Source organism: Ambystoma mexicanum, chromosome 2q (genome assembly GCF_040938575.1).
Source record: "Ambystoma mexicanum isolate Mex_15411 chromosome 2q, UKY_AmexF1_1, whole genome shotgun sequence".
Taxonomy (NCBI): domain Eukaryota; kingdom Metazoa; phylum Chordata; class Amphibia; order Caudata; family Ambystomatidae; genus Ambystoma; species Ambystoma mexicanum.
The window spans coordinates 1,309,557,796-1,309,575,163 of NC_090924.1; the positions used below are offsets into that span (position 1 = coordinate 1,309,557,796).

General features: G+C 48.9%; 1 protein-coding gene across 2 annotated transcripts in view; it reads right to left on the reverse strand.

The window, feature by feature from the left end:
• Positions 1-17,368, reverse strand: part of NGLY1 (N-glycanase 1) — a 520,539-nt gene that overhangs the window by 112,913 nt on the left and 390,258 nt on the right. The gene's annotated exons all lie outside the window — the stretch shown is intronic.

The window sequence follows — 17,368 nt, forward strand, 5'->3', positions numbered from 1 at the left end:
GAGCGCTAGTTGCAAACTTGAGATCCGCCAGTCAGAAGACTAGAAGCTGAGCAGGATTTGGGCCAATGGAACTCTACAGCAAAACGTGACAGAAGGAGGCCTGCAAATATCTTCAACCATGGGGACCCCAAAGGGTATCTTCAATAACCTACCAACACAGGGCCCAGAGCCCAGAGGTACATACTTCATGGACGATGTTCTCGAAAGGTCAGATTAGGAAAAGCTGAACAAACAGGTGAGTACAGATTTTTTACAGGTGCGGTCTACAGATCTGGTCACCGAGGGACTTTCACCCAAGACGACCCAAACGGGCAGAAAGAATAATCTGTCTTCTCAGCAGCTCGACCCATCAGCCAGAAGTGGAAGCAACAGCCAAGATGGCACCTAGAAGGTAGAGGAACAGAGCCATGCAGATTACGAGGTAGAGGGGCAGTTAGCCAGCACAAAATTAACCCACAATGAAGCCCATTACGGATTGATCCAAGATGGCTCAAACTAACAGGAATGGCAGAGTACTGGTGTCCAATAGCCTTCTTGGTGATGGCAGGTCCCAGCCAAGGCAGGAAAATGAGAAAGTAATGGAAAAACCATGCGCAGATGGTCCCAGCACAGCACAGGAAGGACTTATAGCCAAAAATCAAAACCAGAGGGTATTCAACACAAGCCCAGCCAATATGGACAAACTTGGTCTAAAATTGCAGTAGAAACTTGAAGCCATCTGGAATAATCCAGCAAAACTGGCAGGATTAGGGTCACCCCTAGATAAACACATTCACTAAGGGACTGGCCTAAGACAGCCCTCCAATCACGCAGCAGGGCACAAACAAGGAGTTTGTTAGTCAGCCAATCAGGTAGGCCCCAGAAAAACACCAAACATTTAGTTTCACCCAAACCGGATGTGTAATGGCAAGGCTGGGGCTAAGGACCCGTATAAACCAGTCCAAACCACAACATAGGGCTAGGCTTGGTGAGCCTAGGTGTGTACAAAATCCATTTTAAGTCTGCCTTATGTTTTCCTAAAACACAGGAATAGCCCAAAAACGAAATAGCAATGAGGAGCACCTAAAAACATAGTACCCCAATGCTACCAACACAGTACATTGAGCTACTAATGCGATAATGCTGCTTGCACCCCTAGTGAATCCCAAACTAAATGACAGCTGCCACAAGCGGACTCCCTAAAACCAAGGACCTTTTACTCAAAAAGGGTGGCAGGGGGGCTTACACTGAAGTCTCTCTCATCACAGATCAGAGATCCTCAAAAACAAAGGTGCAAGACATGCAAGTGTTGAGATGGAGTTCTAGAATCTTGCCTTGTGGACAGATTTAAGGAGGCCACCCTAGTTATGAAGAACAGGGAGCTCTGAGAGGTTAGCCAAAAGCCAGTCAAGGCTTAGTCTCAGGAGTGTGCGAGGGGCCCTCAATGAGTCCATATAGTATTCCACACAATAATTTAATTTAGACAGTTATAAAAATACAGTTATTTATTTTAGGACTTTAGAACACACTGAAAAATGAACTAGCAGGTAGTACTATAAAACTCAAAAATATGCAATCACCATTATGTTCACTTAATAGACAGCAGATAATCAAGCAATGCAGATAAGTTATGATGTAAATGATGGGAACCAATCACAAGAACAATATTCTAACCCTAAGACAAACGGGTCCTTGTGTCAAAAGTCCCAGGGTGCAACACAATGTTTCTCACCAGTAAGTAGTCTCTGTAGGAAGGACGTAATGAGCTTGTGATTAGTTTAAAATGAATTAAAAGTGCTGCAACAGTTTATCCAAGCATATGTAAGTGTTCTCTTTTCTTCCAGACCCAAGGCTAAACCAGGGGCAGGACACCCAACCCAGGTTCAACAGCCAAAGACGACTGGAATGGAGATAGTAGACAAAGGACATTGTTCCCAAGGTTATCCAATGGAGGAAAGGTGTGATCAGGACACTGATGCTTACTTACTCCCCACTACCCGACTGATTTTCCCAGATGTCGTTGTGGATCATCCGGGATGTGGGCTTCACAGGGGGCTCAATTTTCCACCCTTTGTTCCGGTGAAAGATGCCCAGGAGTCGAGGGTTTGAGGATTCTTCAGGTCGCAATGAAATGCAAGAAGCAACCCTTTTCGATGATGAAAAGCAGAATCCACTGATGCAGGCCTCCTTAGGACACTTCACGGGATGGAAGAAGTTGAGCTCCAGCAACAATCGCTGTTTGCAGACATCGACAGGCATCCTTCCAGTCAACACAGCAGCTGCTCCATGACAGGTTCTGTTGAATATGAGAAGGTGCAATTCGAGGAGAAGGCGAATTGTGGCACAAGCTTGCGACAACCAAAGTTCTGGACTTGAACGTGATGCTTCAGGAGAGGTAGCCCACAAGAGCTGGTCAATCCACTGGGCAGTTCAGGGACACTTCAGAAGAATCTGAAGGGCTGGATCCTGGAGAAAGCATCCCGACTAGTTAGTCTCACTAGTGCAAGGACTGAAGCACCACTCAGGGTCTTCGGAGATCAGGCAGAGGAGCAGGGCTTCACCGGGCCGGACACTGAAAGGGTTTGCTGAACCATTTCAGTTGTTGTTTTCGGATCTTCAGAGATATGTTCTTCTTGAGGGATTCTTGGCTCCAACTTGTATCTGAAGAATAGCTGCAGAAGGCCCCTCTTATCCACAATCCGAGCTGGAAGCAAGTCCAAGCCCACCAATGGTCTCAGACAAGTGCATGGATTTCTAAAGACTTTTCTGACCCGAGAGGGCCGGAAGGAGGCCAAGCTACAATATGGCCAAAGAACAAAACGAAAATCCCATGCACAGCCTTTTTAGGGCACTAATCACTTTTAGTAGCCAGATGGGGTAAACGCATATGTGTACACCAAAAAGAATGCAAAATCTTTTAACTGCTGCCACCTTCTTGTCTTTAGGCACATATAAACATAACCAGAAAACCTGTGTAAAAAGATAGGGTGATGCAAAAGTATCCTGATTGCACTGCATTACAAGATGCTGTGTGCAATATAAAAATACAAGAATTAAAAAAGGTAAACAGATTCTCAGTACTGATATTCTGAAGGACGGATCAGTTTTTCCATAACATGTGAGCAAAAGGCAAGGGAAGGCTGAAGGCTTGACGTCCCCTCAAATGTCAGGCCAGGATCAAAAACAAGGCAACAAGGACCATATCGTCAATTAAAGCCCACATGGAAAGAACTGACAGCCGAGTTATTGAGGTGGAAACCAGGGTTGGAGTGGCAGATGACATTTCCGCCCTTCGTGCTGAGCTGACCACACTCCCCAGACAGGTTCTAGATGTCAGCAAGAAAAATGAAGATCCTTTTTTCGCCATTTCTTGTATGCTTGCTTTTTCTGAGGTCTTCCCCTGCAATTCTAGGTGGGAAAGACCAGAGTGGCTGTTTTTCCTTTAGAAAGGCAGGAAGCGAGGGAGGAGTCCAAAGCTCTGAAAGAGAACAACTCCCAGTCGGAGGCTGCCTGTCCTGATTGGACAGCCAGACCGTCCCTTGCTGCAAAATGCAGGGAGGGAATGAATGCAGAATTTGTGCGGTAGTTCCTGATAAATATTCCGAACCTGGAAACTGCTGACAAGTCGTCCACTGGAACCAAATCCGAAGATGAAGGAAACATGGCTGAGGCGATTTCCAGCGACCAGAGAGCCTGCTGTGTAACTGGAGCCGACTGTAGCCCTTCCTTCCAAGCGACCTGGGGACTCCGAAAACGAGGACCCCAATCCACAGCCTGATGAGACCCACTAGACTCAATAAGTCCTGCATTTTTAGCCATCCTACGTCGTTCTACGATCTTGTGGGGCTGCAATACCCCAATACCCTGGGACCTCATGCCATTGTGCAGTGCACGTCCTTCTGAATCGAGCTGAAACTTGGTGGCATCCTGCAGGTAATCCAGAGACACGATTTGAGTCCTAAAAGTTCCCTCATCAGAGTGCTGGACCTTGCAGACGATGAGAATCCGACCAGCGATATTCAGTCTTCTTCTGGCTCCTGAAATGGGTGCAAAATCCAGAGAACTGCATCCAGACACAAAGAAAGTCTTGCCTGGAGCATTCTCTGATGATCCCTGCTGCAGAAGACCTTCCAGAGTCCTTTCTTCCAGCTCCATGACAAAGAAATCCATTGACTGGGTTTTTGGCTGCAGATCCCAGCATCTCTTCTGCTGCGCAACTTTCCTTCCATGCTGAGGTACTGTGTTGGCTGGGGTATTTACTTACCTTAAGCCTTTGTGATTCCTGTGTAGCTTTGGGGCCTTTCCTGTGTTTGGGATGCCACTCATCCAGTTCACCCAGGCCTACTGCTGGAATCATTCTAGGGTGTCTTCTTAGAAGTCTCTTGCTACCTAACTGAACTTAAATGTGAACTACTTACTTGTTGAACAGTCTTCCAGAGGAACTCTGATTTTTGCCTGCAACAGAACCCTATCTCACCCTGCCTACAGATGGCTCCTAGACCACTAGGATCCCTCTACTGCCTCTGAGTAAACTCATGCAACAGAATAGGGAAGGACTGGATAAGGAACAAGTTACTTACCTGTAACTGTTCTCCAGCACGGGTCTGGCATGGAATCACATGCTCATGAATATTCCCAGTCAGGCTGGGAATCCTCAGTAAAGAAAAAAAGAAAAACAAGTTTCAGTTTCATTTCTGAACTGTCTTTCTATTAACAACCAATCACTGGTCTCTGGGTCATACTGCCCCCAGCCAATGACTTCCCTCTACCTAAGCCCCTCCTCTGGCAGCCATCTTCAGATTTGGTAGCACGTAAAGTGGCAGTAGGACCAAGAGAAGAGCCGCAGAGGGGTAGGCGGGAGGGTTTGCATGTGAATCCATGCCAGACCCATGCTGGAGAACAACAGTAACAGGTAAATAACTTGTTCCTTCTCCAACATGGGGTCTGGCATGATTTCACATGCTCATGAATAAAGAATACAAAGCAGTACACACATGGACAACCCCGGGTGGTGATAGGACAGGGGGAACACAAACTGCCTCCTTCCCCCTGTCCCCTCACAGTCACGTTAACCCAATTTCAACACAAACCCCTCGTGAAAAACAAAGTTTGGGTTCACCTGTTGTATAAACAACCCCGGGAGGTGGCAAGGCTCAACATTAAGCATCTCACCTCCTCACCAGGCTCACCTTGAAGTGAACAGGTTGCGCAGCACTGCTTGGCCGACTCTGGACTCCTCCCTGGAATCCCGGTCGACGCAGTAGAATTTTGTGAAGGTGTGCGTTGACCTCCACGTAGCAGCCATGCAGATGTCCAGCAGGGGCACACCCGACAGGAACGCCGTAGTTGCAGAGATCGTTCTGGTCGAATGGGCTCTCGGACGGTCAAGCAACGGTCAGTTTGCCAACCAGCGACAATGGGTGATGCAGCCGGAGAGCCACCTGGAAATGGAAGCCTTGGAGAGGGTCTTTCCTTGATTCACAGGACCAAAGTTCACAAACAGCTGTGATGTCTACCGAAAACACTTTGTGCGGTGCACGTAGAACTTCAGTGCTCTAGCCACATCCAGCGAGTGCAAAGTCCTCTCAGCCGGCGACGAAGGCGACGGGAAGAAAACAGGCAACACCAAGGGCTTGTTGAGATGGAAGTCCGACGGCAGCTTGGGCATGGGAAACACCACCGTCGTCTCGTGGAATGTAAAGTATGGTGGTTTACAAGAGAGGGCCTGAATCTCTCCCACTCGTCGTGCAGAGGTGATGGCCACAAGAAACGCTGTTTTCCACGATAAAAACTTCAGCGGCACCGAATGCATACGCTCGATCGGGGGACCCATGAGCCTAGTCAGCACCACATTGAGCTCCCCTCCGGGGCCAGAGCTTTCACCGACAGGAACAAACAGAAGTCTTTTTATGAATTCCTTAACCAGGCAGTGTGACCATAACGACAACCGCCCCGGAGTCCTGGTGTAGCGGGAGATAGCTGCCAGATGAACCTTGATGGAAGCATGAGCCAACCCTGCCTTGGCCAGAAACAGTAAATACGGCAGCACCTGCAGGGCTGTAATCCATAGAGGGTCGGGTTTCTGTGCACGGCACCAGACGGCAAACCTCTTCCACTTATGTCCGTAGCATTTCAGTGTAGACAAAGCATTTCCTTGCAGTCCACCGACAGATCGTATCCACCAAACTCTAGTGCTGCAGGAGCCAGGCCTGCAAGTTTAGCGACCCTGGGTCATGGTGCAGAATCACGCCTCCTTCCCTGGCAAAAAGATCTGCGTCCGCCGGAAGCTTGACTGGAGGGGACGCTGACATGTCCAGAAGGTCCGGGTACCATATCTGCCTCGGCTACGGCCGGTGCAACGAGGATCATCCTGAACCGGGACCATCTGAGTTGATTGAGGAGTCGCAGAAGCAACGGGGGAAACGCATAGAGGAACAGGCCGTCCCAGGGGAAGGAGAATGCATTCCCCCCCCCATGCTCCCCGGCTGGGGAAACCTGCTGGCAAACCTCTGGCACTTGGTGTTCATCGCCAGCTCAAACAGATCGATCTGTGAATTGCCCCATCATCGGAATAGAAGATCCACTTGATCCCGCCGAAGCTCCCACTCGTGGCACGAGCCCAGTTCCCTGCTGAGAGAGTCGGCCACCATGTTCTTCACTCCTGCCAGATGAAATGGGACGAGAAACATCTTCTGTGCGACGGCCCATCGCCGTAGGTCCTGCGCCTCTTTGGAGAGAACCGGGGATCTGGACACCCCCCCACCGAATCGCTCGACAGAACCTCTGTCGAGGGTGATCTTTTACTCAAAGCTTCCCGATACCTGGTTCCAACAGGCATCGAGGAACTTTTGTAGTGGTCGCATCTGCAGCCTGCACAGACGCACGAGGTAAACCTCAGACGGGGATGCCAGACACGACACCGCGTTGAGCCGGGACCCCAGAAACAGCGCGTCCTGCGATGGCACCAAGTAGGACTTCACAAAGTTGATCAAGAACCCCAGTTCCGTAAGTAGCGGGATGGTCCCTGCCGTGAGCTCAACAGCAGTCTCGCTCGGATGAGCCAATCGTCCAGGTTGGGGTAGATGTGAAACTCCTGCAGGCGCAACCGCGCCAACCCAGACAATTGGTGAAAACCCTTGGTGCCAACTTCAATCCAAAGGGAAGGGCCTTGAATTGGTAATGCTTCCCTCGGACCATGAAGCACAGAAACTTGCAGTGTCCCTTGTGAATGGGATGTGGGAATAGGCATCCTCCAGGTCCAGCGGTGATAGGAAATCCCCTTCTTCCAGTTGTCTCAGCATGTGCTGAAAGTTGACCATTCCAAACTTCTGAGACCTGATGTACTTGTTGAGGCGGCGGAGGTCTAGTATGGGTCTCCAACCGCCAGTCTTCTTTCTGACTAGGAAGGACCTGGAGTACACGCCGGAGCCCCAGAGCCTTTTTGGGATGAGTTCTATCGCGCCCTTCTTCAGCATGGCCCGTACCTCCAGCAGAATTTGAGGGACATGGTTTTCCTTCCCGGTCACTGGTGGAATGAGCAGGCACTTGCGTTGAAATTGCAGGGTGTGCCCGTGGGCCAAGGTGTCCAGCACCAAAAGGTCGGTGGAGATTGACTTCGGCACGCTAATGAAGTTTGCCAGCCGGCCTCCCACAGGGGTGTGCGGGTCGGGGCCCGACATTGCGGCCGATTCAATCCTGCCTCACCGTGAGGGCGTCACCTTGGGGACCTTGGTGACGTCCTCCTCTGGACTTGCTGTGGCCCCTGTAGGCTTCCTGAGCCGAAGAGCGGGACGGTTGACAATAGGATGAAGAGCCACCACCAAAACCTTTGGAGTATCCCTGGGACTCTCCTCCGGAGGCCCGAAAGGACGGCCGTGGCTGCTGGAGCATGCCCAATGCCTGGGCCGTCTCGGTATCCGCCTTGATGACCTGAAGCTACTCGTCCACTGTATTGCCAAATAAGTTGTCCCCGAAGGGCATGTCCAACACCCTCGACTGTACATCCTGGCGGAAGCTAGTGGCCTTCAACCAACCCCGCCGACGAAAGCAAACGCTGTTGCCCATCTGAAGGAAGCCCGTGTCGGCGATGTATGCTGCCACCGTGATGGCATGGTCCGATGCCACCTCGCCTTCTTGCAGGATCTCCTGCACTTCCACTTTGTCGTCGGGAAGGAGGTTCAGGAGGGGAGCGATCTTGAACCACAGCTACCGTTCATAACAGGGCACGATGGCCAAGGCATTGGTCGCCTTGATAGTCGTCGCAGTCGACAAGATGACCAGCCGCCTCATGGCCACAGAGTCCGGGACGGTTGGGATCTGAGACACTTGGGTGCAAAGTTTGGCACCCTGTATTTCTGCTCGTACCAGTCCCTCTTCGGCGGGGCCGAGGACGGGTTCTTCATGAGGGACAGTCCCTCGTCCCAAATGTCGTCCAATAGAGGGATAGAAAGTACAGTCTTCCTCTTGGCCTCCCAGCGCTGGTACAGGAAACCTTCCTTCTCCACGGGGGCTAGTTGAAACATCTCCGAGGCCCTAGGGATCATGGCGTGGAAAGTTCAAATCTCGTCGGTTGGCAAGGCCCTAGGCACCGTCGCCGGCGTATCCGATTCCGTAACGCCCCTCGAATGAGGGGATGGTGGCGAAGGATGGCAAGGAGGTGGACAACGGACCCTCCTTCTCTTGCCGGGGGGATCCCCAGATGGCCCAGGCGCAGCAGGCTCTCCCGCTGGCGACAGAGGCATCTTTGCCCGGATCTCTGAACACAAGGTGTGCAGTGCCTGTAGGATGTCCGCCCACACATCCACTTGCGGTGGTGGATGTTGCTGTGGTGGCTGCAACGGGAGCAATGGGAGTGGCGTGATGTCCTCTAGCTCCTCAACGCCCTGCTGCTCCTCGTCAGTATCCTCACCGCTCTCCACATCCGCTTCGCTGGGGTCCTTCCCATAGGACCTGAGCTCGACTAACTTTGTCCAGTACGGCCTTCAGACCAGAAAGCTCCTCCTCTGAGATGTCCGAGCCCTGCAGGACTACGCCCATGCCCCCCCCTGCTCGATCAGCGGGGACACTCTAGGGGAAATGATCGGCATCGTCTTCACCGATGTCTTCTCAATGGGTAGAAAAGACGATTCCCTCTGAGCAGGCAGGGAAACTCTTGTCTTAGCGGCCTTCGCTAGGAACGCCACCACTCCTTCCAGGGAGGACTTCGCCTGGTGAACCTGGGCCTTCACAACCTTGGGCGTGCTGGAGGCCTTCACCGTGGGGGGCGGGTCCGCACACCGCTCCCCCCTTGGCTTTCTCCATCTGAGTCGGCTGGGACTTAACCAAGTTTACCCGGATGGTCCCAATTTCTCTTGTTCACTGACCAGGAGCGTTGACTCGTGGTCGAGGGTGCCGGAGATGCCGTTCCCAACCGGGCCGGAGAGGAGCCCATCCCAACGGCGCTCCCAGTAGCCGCGGGCTCGCAGTGCTTTGCCTTATGTTGGGCCCCCGTCGCCGGAGTGCCCTCAAAGGTCTTAGAAGACCGCTCCGATTTCCTCTTGCTGGGTGAGGCTTGCTGCCCAGGGATCTTCGTCTGGAGCCACTCGGAGAGCCGCTTGCAACGGTCCTTTCCTTCATGGTGCGAGGCACCATATTCTTGAAGAACGCACGGGACCCCCACGTGCGTTAGGTCGGAATGTAGGCAGTAAAGGCACAGGGAGTGCCCATCGTCCAAGAAAGTGTTCTGTGGGCCACATCCAGGGCAGATCCTGAACAGAGGCGTCGAGTCTCCTTTATCTTCAGCCATGTCCACGAGGAGTATGCCTCAAAGAATCCTCCAAGAAGGGTACTGAGCGATAAATCGCCCTTGAGGGGCGTAGAAAGTCCCAAAAACGGGTCCCAGTTAGTCGGATGATGGATCGATGGAGCTGGAGGCTCAATTGACCGAAAAAATAGAGAAAATTCAAAGAAAAAGCGCAAAACGCAGTAAAAAGCCCAAGAGCTAATCACGAGGACTCCCACTACTCTAACATGCGGTAAAAATCTGAAGATGGCTGCCACAGGAGGGGCTTAGGTAGAGGGCAGTCATTGGCTGGAGGAAGTATGATCTAGAGACCAGTGATTGGTTGTTAGGAGAAAGACAGTTCAGTAGTGAAACTGATTTTTCCTTTACCAAGGATTCCCAGCCTGATGACGGGCAATATTTATGAGCATGTGAATCCATGCCAGACCCCATGCTGGAGAAGTAAATGATTCGGTCTTGAAAATAAAAAGTGTTTGATAAGTACTTACTTGAGAGAGATTTAGTTTTTAACTAACTGAGAGTGAACAGTTACAAAAGTTCTTAGCTTGAATGCGTGTTGTGCCATTCTGAAAAGTAAATATAAGGTTGTTTTACTCACTTGTGGTTGTACCTCTTTCCCAAAAGTAATGTTGGCTTCACCAACTATTTCTTTCAGGGAATAGGTGTATACATTTCCCAACTGGGTCTTGCTTCCCCTAACTTGCTGTATAGCCTGTTTAGAATATGTCTGCCTTAGGTTTTACCTACCGAGAATAACACTGAGTCATTCATAAAGTATAACACTGGGTTTTGCTTTCCCTGGACTGTTTTATACAGATGCTAAAACAGTCTTGGGTGTATACCTACATTTAAGTTGCCAATAGCTCCCGCTAGAAATTATATAGGTTTTACCTACCTTGAATAGCTGTGTGCCATCCTAAAATAAGTTCAAGAGTTATTGCTCACTGATCTGAAACTTAACTAATAGTTTATTACATCCTTAGGTTTTACCTGCCTTGAATTGTGGTTATATATAATGTGAAAGTACTTATTTACCCCAATAATTATCAGGGCCTACTTGTATTTAAATAAACCCTTTATTTTTACAATACATAGTGTTTCTTTGGACCAAGTTTGTACTGCAATTTCTTTGTACTAATTCTACAGCCCTCTCTGCCTCCTAAGATAAGCCTGGTTGCTCTGTCTACGCTACCATTTACTCGGGTGATAAAGCCTTATACTAAGAGTGGAGTCTAGTACTGTCTCAGGTGGCTGGTTTTACTAAGCCATTAGACTTCAGTAAAACAGACCTGAAACAAGGGTACAAAGCCCCCTCTCTTCCCCAAGCCAGGACATTGCTAATAAAAGGTGGAACAAATATAGTGAGTCCCTTTTCACTGTGGCTTGTATCTGCATATATTTAGTATCTATGGTCTCTCAGTACCATCTAGTGGATTTTACTTTGATTAAATCCTTTTCTACAATTCCTTCTACAGTCGTTTATTTTCTTTTACCCAACCTAACATACATTCTTTCTACACTTGACCTAAAAAGTACCTTTTAACAAGGTGGGTTATCCCTCTTCCCTCATAGAACCATGAAGCATCCCTTAATCCCTCCTAGGTATTCTTTTTAAAACTGTACCCTTTTTTGTTGCAATTATACTTGAAACCTGCAAACTGCATTATTACCTGAAAGTCATTATTCTTACATCGATTCAATGTTTTTTACCCTCTTTATTTTCGTAATTCATTATTTTCACACCTTTATTCTCCATTTTTATCTATAGCAAAATCACTGATTAACGTCAGGATCATCTTCAGACACCCCTAGCTCTTACATGGAAGAACAGGCACAGGTCAGTACAAAGATACCATTGGCAGCGGATCATTGTGTGCTGAAGCAGTGATGTCAGACTGTGGGAGATCTGTGCTAAAGTCTAGCTGGGCCACTCCGACCCACTCAGACCCATTAGATTATCCCTGGTACCAAGCTATTGGGAGTGCAGTGTGTTAGGCAGAAACCTGTGCAGTTCCCTTAGGGAACACTGCAAAAGATTTAGGACTACAGGCGTTAGCAGTAAACCCACTTGGTAGCAGTCTGTACCACCCAGATTTACCTCGTAGCTGTGGCTGAGCAGTCAGACTTCTCTCAAGAAGAGTTAGGCAGTATGCAAAGTATACACAATAGGCACTCAGACACACCAATACAAGCAAACACTGACCAGAGCTTGGGTATCAAAGTATATAATTATTTATTTAAAAACACACTGTTTGAAACACTCCAGCACTCTTGTTGTAAAATATTCTAAACACAGTTACTATTGTAATATATACACCCCTTTTTTCTTATCAGATAAGTCTCAGTAAAACACCACTTATTTTCATACAGAGGTGAGCGCTTAACTAGATGGCACTACAATAAGTTTGTGAAAAAGGGAGGGAAAAAGACAGAATATGGAAAGGTACACCACTCTAAGATTCAGGGACACTGTTAGCAAGGCAGAAGAGCAAAAGTCACTGGTGAGCCAAAGTCCAAAGGCTGGGCTGTTACGCTCACCTGGCTCCCACGGGGGCGTCGACCGGAACTGGGCCGCTGTTATTTCCACCAGCGTGACGTGTAGCGCCGAGATGACTGACTGGACTGGCCCGCTCAGCCTAGTTTGTCTTGCTCGCAAGAATATTCTTCTGCAAAGGAGAAGAGGAATTAACCACCCGTGGAATTGAGTGTCAACCCACCTTCTCCACTCCCGTTGTCTTCCCACTGATCACTCTTGATGTCCCCTCCTTAGTCTCACCTGATGGTTTGGAAGGATGAGCTCTCCATCCTGCGTCGACCGCAGGGGCACGTTGATGACCAGTTACTTCACTGGTGTAGAGGAATTGGTGAGTTCCAGTATTGACTCTAAAGTCCAATTGTTCATAAGAGTTCAAATGTCTGCTCTTCACTCTGTCCGATTCTTTGCAAGTTGCCGATTAATCCACTCGAAGATTTCCAAATGGCACTCGGTAAGATTCAGGTAAGTCTATTGTGTTTTTCCCCTTAGGGGCCGGGGTATGGCGATGAAGCAGAGTTGACTGCGCCGACCCGAAATGAGGCGAGTACCTCCCGTGGTAAATCACGTAAGTCCTTGGGGGTAGCTTGTATGGCCTTAGAGAGTCCCCTTGCTGTCTTTGTCTCCTTAGGTGTTGGAGGGCTGCCGCGAGATGGAGAGAGCGTGATGGAATGCTGAAGTACCGCCAAGCAGGTGAGTTCAGCGCGGCGCCGTAGGAATGCGAAGTGATGCTTCAAAGACTTCTGTCTTTCGGTTCCGTGGCGAAATGGATCAGGATTCAGGTAAGGATTAAAGTTAAAACACCTGTTCTAACCTTTATCCTTTTTGTCTTCTTGTTTCAGGAGTCCCAGGACTGAAGCGGGCGTGGCTGAAGACTGGAGCTGCTGAAAACACGGTGAGCGTTACGCTGCAGCAAGTAGAATAACGCGAAGCAGGTGTGGCTGTCCGGGTGTGGTTTAAATAGCCTTGGAAGAAGATCCAGGTAAGTATTCTTCCACAGCCCCATCCAAGTAACAAAATAGTCCCTTCAGTAAAATAGTCCCTCCTAAGCCTCATTTGGCTTGAGTCTTCATGCAGCATGGTCTGCTTCAGGTAAGTTATCAATAATGAGCCTGGCGCCCATGGCGCCAGGACTGTACCCAAACAGCCCCTAACTGGGGCTTTTGGGCATGCTCCAAGTGGCATGGTGCCTGCTTCCGGGGCTGCTGGGCCTGGTCTGGTCTTCCGGGGGCAGGCATCATCACAGCGCCCACTCTTAGAGAGAGCAGAGCACAAATGCGCCCAAGATCACACAGTTACACTAGGCTTAGAAAGTCTTGCAGAGAGTTCAAAAAGAGTTTAGAGAGGCTCAGGAAAGTTTAGCCAGGGTGTCCCATGCCAACCCAGGTTCGAAAGCCGGGGGCTAAATCTACCCCGTACAGTCGGTGGCAAGGGAAGCCAGGCGGGACACGGTACCTTAAGTGGGAAGGATCCTCCAGCGGTGGCAGTTGCTCCTGGCAGTGGGTGCAAGTCGCGTCGTCGTCCAGGGGAAGAGAAGATCTCGACTTGGAGGAAAGATGAAGGTCGTTGCACTGCCAGGGAAGAAACCAGCCGCAGAGTTTTCCCGTTAAAGGTGGTACGTTTTTTCACGGTCGTGGTAAAACATGGTATCCCGGTTGCTGGGGTGCTTGGCACAGGCTGGGCGGCCACGAGGTACGTCGGGAAGGCGAAAAGTCGGTGAAACTGGTTATCCCCACCAGTCAAAGGAAGAAGAGTCTCCAGCGGGAGATCTCCTCTGTCGTTGGGAAAAGGGGTGAGACGGTCCAGCAGGGCTCCGCCGGTGGTGTCGTCATGGCATGTCGGCTCTTCTTCTCCCTCGTCTGATTCTTAGGTCCGGTGGCGTCTTCTGAAGTTCCAGTCCCCAAAGCCCTGCTTTTATGCAGAAAACCCCCATTCACTCAGCCTAGCTGTCACTCAACCATGCTAAGTGGTGAGCCGGCCGGCTCACCACTTGGGCCAAACAGGACGGAGTGCGACTTGAGTTGCCTAGGCAACTCAGTCCAGGGTGCCTAAATACCCCTCCTAAGTACCCCAGACAGAGTGGCACCACTTTGGAGGGCTTCTGTGGAGAAGGCCACCAAAAAGTGGAACAAAGGGCTCAACTTGGGTGGGAGTCACAGAAGAGAACACAAACGCCATTTTAGAACCGAGTTTTGGCAAAAAATACCAACCGGAGAATTAATATTAAATAAACCGGCGGTATGTTCGAGGCTATCGTAATTAAATAATTAAAGATAGTAGCCTCGAACAATGGGAAAATCCCATAGAGAAATATTTGCGGTTGAATATAAAAAGTAGTATCCACTGCCACCAGCCAAAACTCGATCAGGGGGGACAGAGACGTGCCCCCTCGACTAACAGACCCCGGGGCAACGGAATTGCCCCAGCAAGTACGTCCACAATATGCTGGTTTGTACTGGTTCTGTTCAGAATTTAAGACTAGTAAAGTCAATGGTGACTTTACAGGCCCTGGGAGACAGTAGTCAGTCCCAGGGTATGGAGTCTATACTGGGGAGTCACTATGACACCCCTGTGCTACTGCACGGAGGGTGCTGTGTAACACACATCACAAAAACACATGAAGCCCTATGGAGTAAAAGACCCCATAGCCCATCAAACACATCTAGAGTCAAAGAAGCACACTCAAATCATGCCCAAGAGTGAGGGTAAGAGAGTCTCACTCTTGGCAGGAGAAAAAAAAATAAACCCCAAAAATCCAGCAAAGCTGCTGGGGGACTCACTAGGTTAGGAAATTCAGCCTAAACAGAGAATTCGCCCTAACGCAGTGCCAGCAAGAATAAGGAACTCCACCATCTTGATTGGGCACACCAGGCCGTACAAGTAGCATTTCACTGCTGATTTCAATTCTTCAGGTGTAGAAGAGGCAGGAGGAAAGGTGTGCAGTGATTTTAACAAATTGAAAATGAAGAATGACATGTCAACTAATCAAAAACAATGAAAAAATATTGAATTTAAAATATATAATATATATATATGTGGGGGTGAGGTAAGGGGTTATATCTGGTGGGCAGGGGGTTTTAAACTAGGGGAAAACAGGGCCTTGGGTTTGGAACCTCCCCAAAATAAGAAGCAAAAAAAATATTTTTCGTCGTTTTGGATGCGTTAAAAATGCATTCCTCATTTTTTTGTTGGTTAAAATCACATGCGACCATAGGAAATTATACATAATTTGCTGATACTAAATCACTCCTCTGGCTCCGAATAAGGAGTTTGAGGGCAGTGATGAAGTCTCCTGGAGGTGGAATCTCTCCGTTTGCACAAGGAACACCTTCTGGGGTGTGATATTTGCCCTTCTTAACCTATTCGGACCGGCTCTGAAGCTTAGCTGATTTGCATGGAGGGATTTCCCAAGTCGTGCAATGCCAAGAAGACCTAGACCTCACCTTCAATGTCCAAAGCAGAGCACTGCTGAGCAGCCAACATATGTTTGCAAGGCTTAATTAAAGCTTGATGATAAGCAAGACCTAAGTGGAAAAAAAGAGGTAATGGGGCAAGGACATCTCTATATGGTCTACATGCACAGCAGCATACAAACGCTGCAAATGATAACTGACTTCTTATGAGCCTTATGCAGGTTATGTCCTGGGTGGGTGCAGCAGCTAATTGGGTAACTCAAATTATCCTAGCCCGGATTTAGAAAAAGCTGTGAGCACATGCCGTCTGTCTGACTGCTACCTGTTCCATGCTCTCCCAGACCCTGCAACGGCCTGGCCACACCTTTGCCTCGCTGGCACTCTGTTTGACTGTACATGGCACGCAGAGCCCGCCATGGAAAGGGAAGGGGCTCAGAGTCATTCCATCCATTTCCATAGCATTCCTATTGGATGAGTCACCCCCCCCCCCCCAAGTAAGTGCATTGTAACACAGTTACTTTTGAATAGGGATGTAACGGTATTACGGTATACCGTTAAAGATACCGTGAACCATTTAATTGAACAATAATAACCGTCACATTGTTTATACCGGTATACCGTTCATACCGTTAAGTGTGCTTTTCAATCTGATTTGTAAAGGCTGCAGTAAGCAAGTCCTGCGCTGTCTTGGTCTTGCACCGTTGGATGTGCCGTCTGCCGAGTAGTTTCAGTTGGAGCAGTTTTTAATGCCATTCCATAAACCACACGTGCCTGACACAAAATCAATATGTTAGCAATAGGAAGAATAAATACAGTGCCAAGAAGGAAAAGGGTTTACTTTGGGTTGGCGGCTTTGGGGTTTATATATTTATAATGGATAATGTTTTCTAAACATATGACAATGGGGGATTTCCCTGATTCTATCATTGAATTTACATATAATAAGTCACACTGCAAAATTTACTCATCTCTGAGGGTATTCCCTGCTGCCATACCAAAGGGTAACATGTCCATGATTACTGAACACCTTTTGGCCCGCAAGTACACTAAAGGCTGTAACGTAAAGAGTGAGTGAGTGAGTGAGTGAGTGAGTGAGTGAGTGAGTGAGTGTGTGTGTGTGTGTGTGTACACAAGCGTATACTACCATCAGGCTCCAATGATCTCTGGCATGCAAGTTATCAAGATGGCAACATGTTAATCTTCACCAGTAGCCAGTGGGGGAGCTAAAAGCCTAAAGGACCACTTAAGAAAAGCTATTCAGTTTGGTTTGCCAGTCGCAGCAGGGCTGCCCCCCCTCCTCCTCTCCACATGTGTGTTTGTGCTTGGTGGAAGCAAGGGGTGGCATTTCAGTGGAAAGTATGTTGAAAAGCCCAATTCTGGCCCTGGTTGCCTGGTTTTGTTTGTGATGATAAATCTGACAATTTATGACTTTTAAGAAAATATTTAAGATTAGTTAACTCCACCTGCTATACCGCGATAACCTTGATATACCGTCATTTGGCAATAAGGTTATTGTACCATCATAAAACTAATACCGTGACACCCCTACTTTTGAAACTGCTCTCTTTCCGTTCAAATAAATTCTTATAACATGTGACAACATAATCTTGTTTGAGGGACAGGGTGCCTTCCCATTGGCCTTTATAAACATAGCTGCATGGA